Genomic DNA, 10,606 nt, shown 5'->3' on the forward strand with positions numbered 1-10,606 from the left:
CTCCAGCGCCCCGTGACCCAAAGAGAAAGAAAGCGCTTACAAGAATGGAGGAAGGAATAGGTAGATTTGTTCAAATAAGAACTATCTGTCATAGAAAAGCTCTGTGTCTATGTGCAGGTCTTAAGGTTTAAATTGAGAAAGAGAAACCTGTCTGGTAAGTAATTGATGAGAGAATTTTAGGTTGTAATAACTCATTATACTCACAGCTTTCTACAGAAGATTCAAAAAGAACAACAAAAAAAAGAAAAAAAAAGAAATATCAGAATTATTTTCTTCACACTGATATTTCTATATATTGAGATTGATATGTCAGGAGGTCTAATGAAACACAATACAACCAAAATTCTAATATGGTCAAAATAAAAACATTCAAAACAGAGATAGTGTAAAACTGTTGAATTTTTCTTTTTGTGGAACTCAAAAAATCGATAGAAGTAAAGTTCATACATTTTTATAATAAACAGTTCAGTAATGCAATCTCACAGAACATAGACCTTATGATTACACCTGTCTATCAATTATGGTAACATAAAATCACCTCAAAACCTTAAAAAAGATGAATTAAAAAGATAACAGAAATATTGATACATTTTTTTAAAATTGGCAAAACATGTATTGCCTGTTTAAGGCTTTGAATGAACAACTATATTAAAGAAAGAAAAAGTACAAAATAAAAATGATGGCTTCCATATACCAAAATGAGTGAATTATATACACTTCTGACAACATATCTAAGATCACCTCTACACCATTCTCTCTTTAAAACCTAAAACTTAAGAAAATGCCCATCTATGGAAGAAGAAAAAAACTCTACATAACAATGTCTATCTGTGAGATTTTCATCATAAAAGTAAAATGGTTAAAATGTGAAATAATACCTCAAAATCAAAATGTGCCCATAATATGCTAAAACTTATTGAAACAATCCTTGAAATATTCAACATAATTTACTGCATCTTCATCTGTAAAATAAATGAGCAAACAAAAACCTCAATAACCTAAATGATTTATATACGTACAATTCATGTTTTATCATTTAATGGCTACAAAAACCAGAACTTTGTGATTACACACGCCATTTTGAAAAATCCTTACTACCAATGCTGTAGTACTAAACCAATGATAGAATTAAAACAGGCTACATAGTGATCAAATTAAAACATGTGCATCCAGACATTTTGGCTTCATCATCGCATTCTTATTGCACTTAATGTCAATCAAATCAAAATCTCCTGTCTTTTGAACATTTACAAAGTTTGGAATTCTGTTATGGTAATAAACTTTCGGTTTTTCTGGATCACTATGATTTGATCATTCCATCCAGACGTTTAATCGCTTCTTGTTTACTGTAGTTTTTCCACTCAGGAGGGATTTCTCCTCTGGCCATGGAAATTTTATTTATAGTGCTCTTCAAGCGCGTTTTGAAATCGACATACAACCATTCCATATGTCAGTTAGACCCACAGGAGTAATCCCATGAAGCAACTCTCTCCAGCTTTTGAACTCTTTAAAAGGATATGTCTTATCTGAATCATGAGGGGGGAGAAAACTTTTATCACTTGCAACTGAATGTCGTGCAGGAAATCGATGTCCCGGTTCATCTGTGTCTCTAAAGTGTACTCCATTATCGCAAAGGGCGATGAAAAGGCACATTGTTTTTGTCAGGAGAGTGATCTTCAACAGTGTTGGTACAAACAGCTGCACAGAATGGACAGGTTTCCAGCAGCAGTTACAGCTAATCGATGAGGATCTGATCGACGCAGCCTGAATTCATCATCTTATTCATGGGAGGCGCTGATCTCATTCATGAACACATTCCAGGCTTCTCTATCTCTTTAGAAGTCAAATGGTTTAGGTCTGAAATTTTTCAAAGAAATGGGCAAATTCAGCACATCTGTATGAACTGGAAAAGTTCTCCACCCACTTTTTCATTGTTTTTTCATTTTCTTGTTGTTGTTTTTCTTCTTCTTCTTCGTGCTTCTCTTCTTCTTCTTCCTTCTTCATTCTTCTTCTTCTCTTCTTCTCTTTCTGAGTTTTGACTTCACTCGTTGCAGTAAATAAAGCTCGACCACAAGTTGTTTGATCTCTTCACATTTTCTTGAGTATTTTCTGTGCTTCATCTTTGTTCTCTGTGAAGATGTATTTCTTTACTTCCTCTTTGATAAAAGTCCTCTGCTGTCTTGGGCGTTGGATGTAAGGTGATAAAACCATCAATTCCTCTTTCTCTGCCAGTGACTTCAAGACATGTTTCTTTTCTCCAAGTTCAGCCGTTACCACTGAATGCTGGACATACTGCACTTCATCTCTCCAGCAAGAAATGGCAGTCTTGTTACAGACAGCCTCAACAGTGGAACTCTTCAGTTTCTCACAGATCAGTTCTCCAAGCACACAGCAGATGAGTTTCCTTTGCAGAAGCTCTGAAAACGTTTGTATATTGCTTTTCTTGGTTTCCAAATAAGTAGTGCATCGTTCTTCATTTTGAATTTCTTGTGGGACTCTGAAAGCCAACTCCCTACTTTGTCAAAAACAGCCGTAAGAGATCAACTGTGAACTCCTTCTTCAGAGCATATTTCCTCTGTGATTCAAATTTGTCACTTTTCTTTTTGCCTTGTTGACACTTCTTGTAAGAAGTTTGAATTATAGCCTCTTGTAGCTACGGGTTTGCTCTGTAATAAATCAAGAGACTGTTTTCAACAGTAGGATGAGGGATCTGATCACTTGTGTTCCTCATGTGGAAGTTTTTGCAGCACAACATTTTAATGGCACTGACCACACGTTCTTTTTTGTGAAGGATACGAATGATGTAATAACCAAGCTCTGATATGTTTTTTTGTACGTTGCCACTCTTTTTGGATTCAGCTATAAGAGACCATTCAAAACACAAGATCTTCGAAGGATAGTTGACTGACTTGTTTCCAAGTTATATCCTCAATAGGCTTTAAACTGCGTATTTCTCAACACAGACGTCCAGACAAGGTGAATGTTTTTTCAGTTCCTCTTCAGCGGTGCCTTTCTTTTAACTGATGAGCGAGCTTTCTTACTCTTTTGCAGCAGCTTGTTTCTCAAACTCTGTCTTCTGTCATCATTGCTTTACACAAGCTTCCTCTGCTGGATAACGTCTCATCCAGTTTTCTTTTAAACAACTCTCTCACTTGCTTCATCATGAAACTCTTTGATTGTTTCAAATCGGCCTTTCCACTGGACCAACATTTCTTATCAATTTCGTCATCAAAGTAATTGTCATATCCTTTTTAATTCTCTTCATATTTTTGCTAATTTCTTTCATAAAGATAACTGACCTCAACCTGTCAAGTTTTCCATTTCAATTTCGGTATGAAACTGGTTTTCAATGGCAACATGTGCTCCTCAGGCCCAGGTCCAGTTCCATACTGATCCTCAAGTTTTCTGTACACTGCAACTCACAAGTGTGTTTTTGAAACTGAAAACAAATTTTTCATCAACAGGGCATTCCCCACAGATCATGAATTTTGCTTTTGAACTGTGAGAGAGTAAATCCCAGCTGACTGTGAGCTTTAGAGAGGATGAAGTCTCAGCTCCTGGACGCCTCAGTATACCTGAGATTGGAGGAGCCATAGGTGGACTTCCCTCCTATAGTTGGACAAAATATTTCACATCTTTTGCACATCAAATGCAATGACATCACTGAAGCAACTCAGCAACACATCGCTTCTTTTGCGCAGCTATGGGGCCCTCTCGTCCAGTTTTTCTTGCAGGCGTCTCTTTCATCCATGTTTTGCTCTGCAGCCGCACTCTGTAACATTCTGGTGACAAACACACAACTTGGGTGATTGACTTCCTTCATCCTCATCAAGCCTGAACAACAATCTGCAGAACATCTGCATGTCAGCTGGATTTCTCCCAAAGATGTTGATCAAAGTCATGTTTCCCAGACCACAACAAATGTGGCCAGTTCATGTCATGGTGAAGATGGTGTTACCTCACGCAAGAGCACGCAGTCCTTCGTGGTCCACCACTGAACATACGTCAAACTGAAAGTTTTGTCTTGATCTCCTCTGACACCTTGTAGTTGCATGAAGGCACCCTTGGTGCACCTGCCAGCACTCACTGAAAACTGTAAACCCAAACATGCAGTTCACATAGTTGATTTTCCACTGCTTGTACGCCTAAACTGACAAAACAAACTTCTTGTCGCCCAGTTTCTTGATGACTTCATCTAAAAGACAGAAATCCATGTTAAAGGCAACATGATGTGCATCACCATCCACAGCTCCATATGGATGTCCCTGAGATCATCAGCTCTGCAGCCAGCTTTGGTATTTTAACCCAGTCAGTCTGTCGCACTTTGTTTGTTCCTGCAGAGATTTGGGGCTTCATAGATTTGTCCCATTTCTCTAAAGATGTGCTCAGAACCAAACGTTGCTGACTGTGTTTTTGCTGATATTGCTTTGAGTTCAGTTTTCTTGCTTTTTAACTGATCAGATTTTCCTGCTTCTTCTTCTTAAGTCAAGACCTCAGACCACGTTTTATATCATATTTTTGAGAATGAAGAGAGATCGCCTGTGGAGAGGGTATGTTATAAGAATCTGAATCACGACGAATACTCTTTGTCTGCTGACTTTCAAAGATGAGGGGGCTTCAATGAACACTGCATAGTTCACTGGGAAGCTTTCTGTTGATTTGTCGTATTGTCTTCAGTTTCTGTTGCTTTTCACATTCTCCATCTCAATGTGTCCTTGAGGTGATAAAGTTCTTTGTATTCCTGCTCCATTCATGCCACAGTTTTGCCTTGAGACAAGAAGAAATGTATGCTTTGATCTTTAAACATCCATCCCTGAAACAAATCTACTATTTTCATAGCAGCAATTTCCTTTGTTGCAGGCTGCGTCATTTTCATCCTTTGATTCCAGGGACAGCAGCCATGGTTTCAAGCTGTGAAGAGTCATGTGGTCCGACAAAATGTTTCTCATGAATCTTTTCAGTTCTTCAGAAACATCTGATGGCTTTTGTCTTTCAGGCCAGTTTGTGATTTTCCTTTTTTTTTCATCTGAACTCTACCACAGCATCATCGCAAGAGAGATTAATGAGAGGCTTCAGAGACTTGTTAAAGGTTTGAGATAAGTTTCCTGCCTTTTTCCCAGAGGTGGTACAAGACACCATTACGAAAGATTTTTCAGTCAGTATAAAGTTGTTTTTCCAATCACAAGAGGCATCACCATGAGAGTACAGAAGGGCAAACACGAGTCATGAAAGCATCATTGGGTTTCCAGAGGGCAAGTACCAAGGCAATCTCTACAACTCCATCCATCAATGACGAGACTTGGTGCTGATCCCTGGGCAGTATTGGGAAGAAGGTGTGTGATGGTCGTTGATACAAAGTGTCATCAGCTGAGCATTAGACAGAGATATAGAACCCGAGGCGAGAATGCAACCATGGGTGTCTCAGCTTTGGCAGATGGGCATACCTTCAGGGTAACAATGTTTTGATCGTGTTTCATTTTGAGTTACTTCCATGTTTTTTTTATTTGTCTGAAGTTCCAGAGCACTCAACATCCATAGTGACTTGGGTCAGTAACAACAAGGTAAAGGCGTATACGGACATGTATAGCTTTGATAACATGTTCTGACTTTAAAAAGCTGTCTGAGCAGTGAAATACTGCCCATTGAACGTCCATTGGATGCACATGGATTCTTTTTTGACTGATCAGATTCTAACTGGTGCGATATAGAGCGATCTAGTCGCTGTCGTCTGTCTCAACATTGAGCAACACTGAACAGGATTTGACAGGCCAACTCTGGGCTGTCTTGTCCTTACATGAAGATAGTCTGGCTGTGGAGTCCTAATCCCATCAACCTGAAGAAAAAGTATGAGCTAGATCTTTCTCACGATGTGGCCATGGTCCAGTTTTAGAGGATGGTGACCAATTTTAAGAAAATCTGCTGGTGGGAACTTCTTGTGATGTGTTTCTTGAAGGGAAGTCTATACCAAACAGTTTTTTTCAGTTTCTCTCTCTTGATGTTGTTTTCTCTTCTGTTGATCTCCTCAGAAATCTGCAATGACTGCTGTAAATAAGTAAATGAAATGTACGGTATGTTAGAATTATAACATCATACAGTGAGATATAAAGTAAATATCGCTTGAATAGACCTGTAAATAAAATAGTTTCTTTTACCGTATCCTTTGTCTTCTTCCCATCCATTCTAAAGTAAGTGAAGTAGGATAAAGTATAAAACCTATATTATGAAAAGGTCAAGCAATGGTCTATTGAACCAATATATGTTTTTCATAATTATGTCCAATGTTAGTAATTTAATGTTACTGTATGAGCTTAATCAGTTATTGTTACAGTTAATTATGATTAATTATTAATATAATAATAAATAAATAACAAGAATAGAACTATTATTATTATTATATTTAATTATTAGTATTATTATTATTATTGTTATTCGTACAATTAAGTTCTTCATAATTTACTTTCTCTTTATTGTAGATTGGTTCACTTGATTTCAGAATTTTCCTCCATTGTCGGTTGGTTTTTTGTGCATCAAGTCTTCTCGAGGTTCAGGTTCATTCAGTGTATCACACTAAGAAAACAAAGATTAATTTAACATGATTAAAAACATATAGGCCACACACACAAGTGGGTACAACCAATTCAGAGCACAAAACATCAACTGAAAGTAATTGGTAATATGTTGTACATTAAGGGGACATTTATAATGAAAATAAGTGGTCGGGACAAAGATCTTGATAGAGGTCAGATTCATAACATTGACAATAAGGTAATAGTAACAATACAAAACAGTAATCATTCTCAAGACAGAAAGTAGGTGTGCATGGTGTGTGTGTGGTGCAATGTGTGTGTGTGTGTGTGTGGGGTGTTGGTGTGTGTGGGTGGGTGTGTGTGTGTAGTCATTAAACTACTTGATTTGAATGGGCGAAGACCTCACAGTAAGCATAATAATAAAAGAATATAATAATAATAATAGAAGAATAAAAGCAGACAGTATTACATCATTAGGCTTTTTTGTATACACAAACACATTTAATAATTTATTACATTGACACTTTATATAGGTCCAACTGTACAAGGGTTCTGATTTGGTAAAACTTTTCATGTAAAACCTTTCAGGAGTCAGATTTGGTACATAAGCATTGAGAGACGAGTAATGAGGGTTCAAACAAACAGGGTTATTGAAGTAAGATCTGCGTAAGGAATGACTTAATAGTTTAATATCAGGTGAGAATGTGTGATTAAAACAAATGGTCTCCTGCATCTGAGGACAAAGATCGTCAAAAAAGGTATATATGTCAATAAGATATGGACAACAGTGCATTTTTTCTAACTCTTTTTGAACATGTAGGATGGTGTGGCGGTGTGTTTATGGGGTCAAGTTTTTGTAAACGTGAAAGATTTTGAAAGAGGCAACAGCAAAATAGGTGTCGAAAGTGTAACACTTTTATTGCAAAAAAAAATTGTTTTTAATATATTCTTACATTATTGTTGGCTCCAGTCCAATTTATTAGGATTTTTATTAATACCCTTACTAATATAATAACGTCATGCAGTAGTCCAAAATTATTATGGAGATTAGTTCAGAATTGTGTGTTCAAACAATTATAATGGGAAAAAATGTTTATTGGCCGTTAATTGCATTAACGGTTGTACTTTACTCTTTTGTTTTAATGATGCATACAAGAGGTATAAGTGTCTAGTGCTGTACAAAAGAAAAAAATAGGTAGCATAAAAAAAAAAAATAGAACTCACCATCATGTATTCAGCTGCCTCCTCCCATCGTTTATCTACTGGCAGAGAATGTAACACAAGAGTTTCAGGATCAAAACATGCAAGAATTGTTGTTTTTTGGTCTATACAAAACCCTGGCGTAAAAAAACCTAACCATTAACACTCTCTGGTGCTCTAAGTTCACTGTCCAGACAGCCTACGATGAACTGAGCTCCATCTCTTCTGCTGTTGCGGGCAATAAATAAAAGTACATTCACGGTTGAATAAGTTAATCCATGATGTTCATATATTTACTAATTTTTAGGTGATTTTTAAAAAAAAAAAAAATTAGGAGTTCAAAGGAAACATATCACCCGTCAGACCAGCTGTCCTAAATTCCCACTATGATTCACTCAGCCGTATCGAAAGCTTCTTCTACTGGTCTGCTGCAGCACATGGTGTATAGTTGTACAGTGTACATGGGCTTTTAAAAAGCTTTTTCAGCTGAAACAGCTGCTGTGAAACCAACAACATAGCTGTTCAGCCACTTATCCTTTAAAAAAAGGCCACTATGAGGCCTGAGGAGTCTCGTACTGTGTGTCAAGTCCAAAACAAAATACCACAGATCACTGGAAGAAGACTTTGTTTAACAACTAAAAGTAACGAAACAACTTAATTGGTATGATTGACAGACTGAAGGAGATTGAAACTTTATAATAGGGATGCTACCAAATAATAATTCAAAAGAGGAGATAAGCATGAGTGGTCAAACAAGAAAAAGATTGAAGACTATGTCAGTCCTCTCACAATGTGGGACTAACCAATAGAAATTCTCACAGACAAGACATGCAGCATGAGACCTCTTGCAGGTTTTTACTATTGCAGCAGATTGATTAGTCACCATTATCTTTTAAGACAGTACAACTGTGATACCAACATAAAAATTCTCACCTGTTTGAGTTGCGGAACTCTGATATCGCCGGGAATCTTCGCGAGGCGTGGATTCCCATCATCCAGATGTTCTTCTGCTCTTATGATTTTTCCATCACACATCAGTCCTACGATCAGCAGTTTGGGAATCATTTTCAGAGAGCCATGGACATCTATTTTTTCAAATAGAGGTCTATATCCTCTCTTTTCAATCCACATACTTTGCTTGTACATGTGTGGGTATCTTTTTCATCCACAAAACTGCTGTTCGGTTCAGGTCCTGTCAATGCACTTTCACTTTTTCATCTGACTGATGAGGCACAAACTGTCCACTAATAAGTGAAGTGATCCTTTCCCAAAAGCTTTTCAACCACTGCAGACCTGAACTGTAATGGCTGTTATTAGCAGACATTTGTTAACAGTAAGAGAAAGCGTGAATTCCCTTATTTAATGGGAATGTGTCAGTGTAAGTTGTTTTATACCAACATGTTTAATGACAGGAGATGTCCGACCACATAACTCATATCAGACGTTTAGATGAAAACTGTCCCACATGTACTTGTTTGTCAGGTTCAAGTAAATATTTATTTGCATCGCAATTCATGACGTTGTGGCACCAATACACACAGTGTGAGTTCAGGATCACCTGAAAAACAAAAAATACATGGAGAATAATATCAATAAGACAACACCCGTTCAATGTGAGTAGTAGTGTCTTAACACTATATATTATACAGTAATATCACATACAAATAAATCTAATAATTCTTCTTTTAGCCCGTCTGTTGAAGAGTTCTTCAGGTTTCACGTCTCCCTCTGGCTGACTCCTCACTATTTCAGTTGCGCTTTGTTGACCTCCATGACTCCTGGTGAAGTTCCCGGTTTTTAGTTAGATGGATCCCCTTTTTGACAGCTTTTTGAAATTAATTCAAATATATCTATACAAATTACAGTTAAAATCTTACTTGTTAAAATGTTCCTTTCTCATTGGTCACGAAGTTGGGCTACAAGACTTGATTTAAGACTCGGTTTCCTGCTAGTGCTTGTATCATTGTGTCCACAGATCAGCCCCAGTTCATTCACTGGTGGACACTAAGTAAAAACACGTGATTTGTAGCACCAACGAAGAGATAAAATAGTCTGTTTTTAAGAGGTGTCAGGAAACAGCAAGAGAAACACACGAAATTGGAAGATCAACAACACAAGTGGCCAACATCAAGTCACTAATAGAAGTTTAAAAATCCCACAAAAATGGAGGAGCAAAAAGGTAGATTAATATACACTCACACAAATGGCAAATACACCAGAATAAACGGAAATAAAAAAAACTGTTTTCATTCAACTCAGATTAGACATGGCAAGAGCACGATCATCTGTGAGAAACCCAGTGGACCATGAACCTGGTGTAATGCAGAGAAACAAGTCTGTCAAAGGGGTCAAGCGAAGTCCTGTCATGTCCAGGGCCAGTCCAGAGTAAGATATGTGTGTAGTACTAAACAACACCCCAACCTGTTTGGCTTTGTCTGACTGTGTCATTCACAAATGCCTGTTCAGGGGAATGAGTTTGAAAGTGAAGTAAAAATGATCTGAACGCACTTGCTACCAAAAAAACTTAAACACCGTATCTTAGAACCTCTAGTCTTCTGTCGAAAAAAATTCCTCTGGATTTCTACCAACGTTAGTTGTGATGTCATACGTTAGCATCCTCTCAGGGAAAGAAGGGAAGAGGAAGGGGGAAGGAAAAGGGAAACGAAGGGAAGAAAAGGGGGGGGAAAAAAGGGGGGAAAGGAGAAGAGAACGGGAAGGGGGAAGAAGAAGGGGAAGAAGGGAGAAAAAGGGGGAGGGAGGGAGGGAGAAGGGAAGGGAGGGAGGGGGGAGGGGGAGGGAGGAAAAAGGAGGGAGAAAAGAGAAGAAAAGAGAAAGGGGGAGGGAGGGACCGGAAGGGGAGGAAAGGGGAGGACGGGGAA

The 10,606-nt window shown here is 37.8% G+C and overlaps 1 protein-coding gene across 6 annotated transcripts in view; it reads right to left on the reverse strand.

Annotated features, from left to right (window-relative positions):
- The window catches only part of LOC104940175 (interferon-induced very large GTPase 1), a 93,004-nt gene that overhangs the window by 16,399 nt on the left and 65,999 nt on the right, over positions 1-10,606 (reverse strand). The window lies entirely within an intron of this gene.

Source organism: Larimichthys crocea, chromosome XII (assembly GCF_000972845.2).
Source record: "Larimichthys crocea isolate SSNF chromosome XII, L_crocea_2.0, whole genome shotgun sequence".
Taxonomy (NCBI): domain Eukaryota; kingdom Metazoa; phylum Chordata; class Actinopteri; family Sciaenidae; genus Larimichthys; species Larimichthys crocea.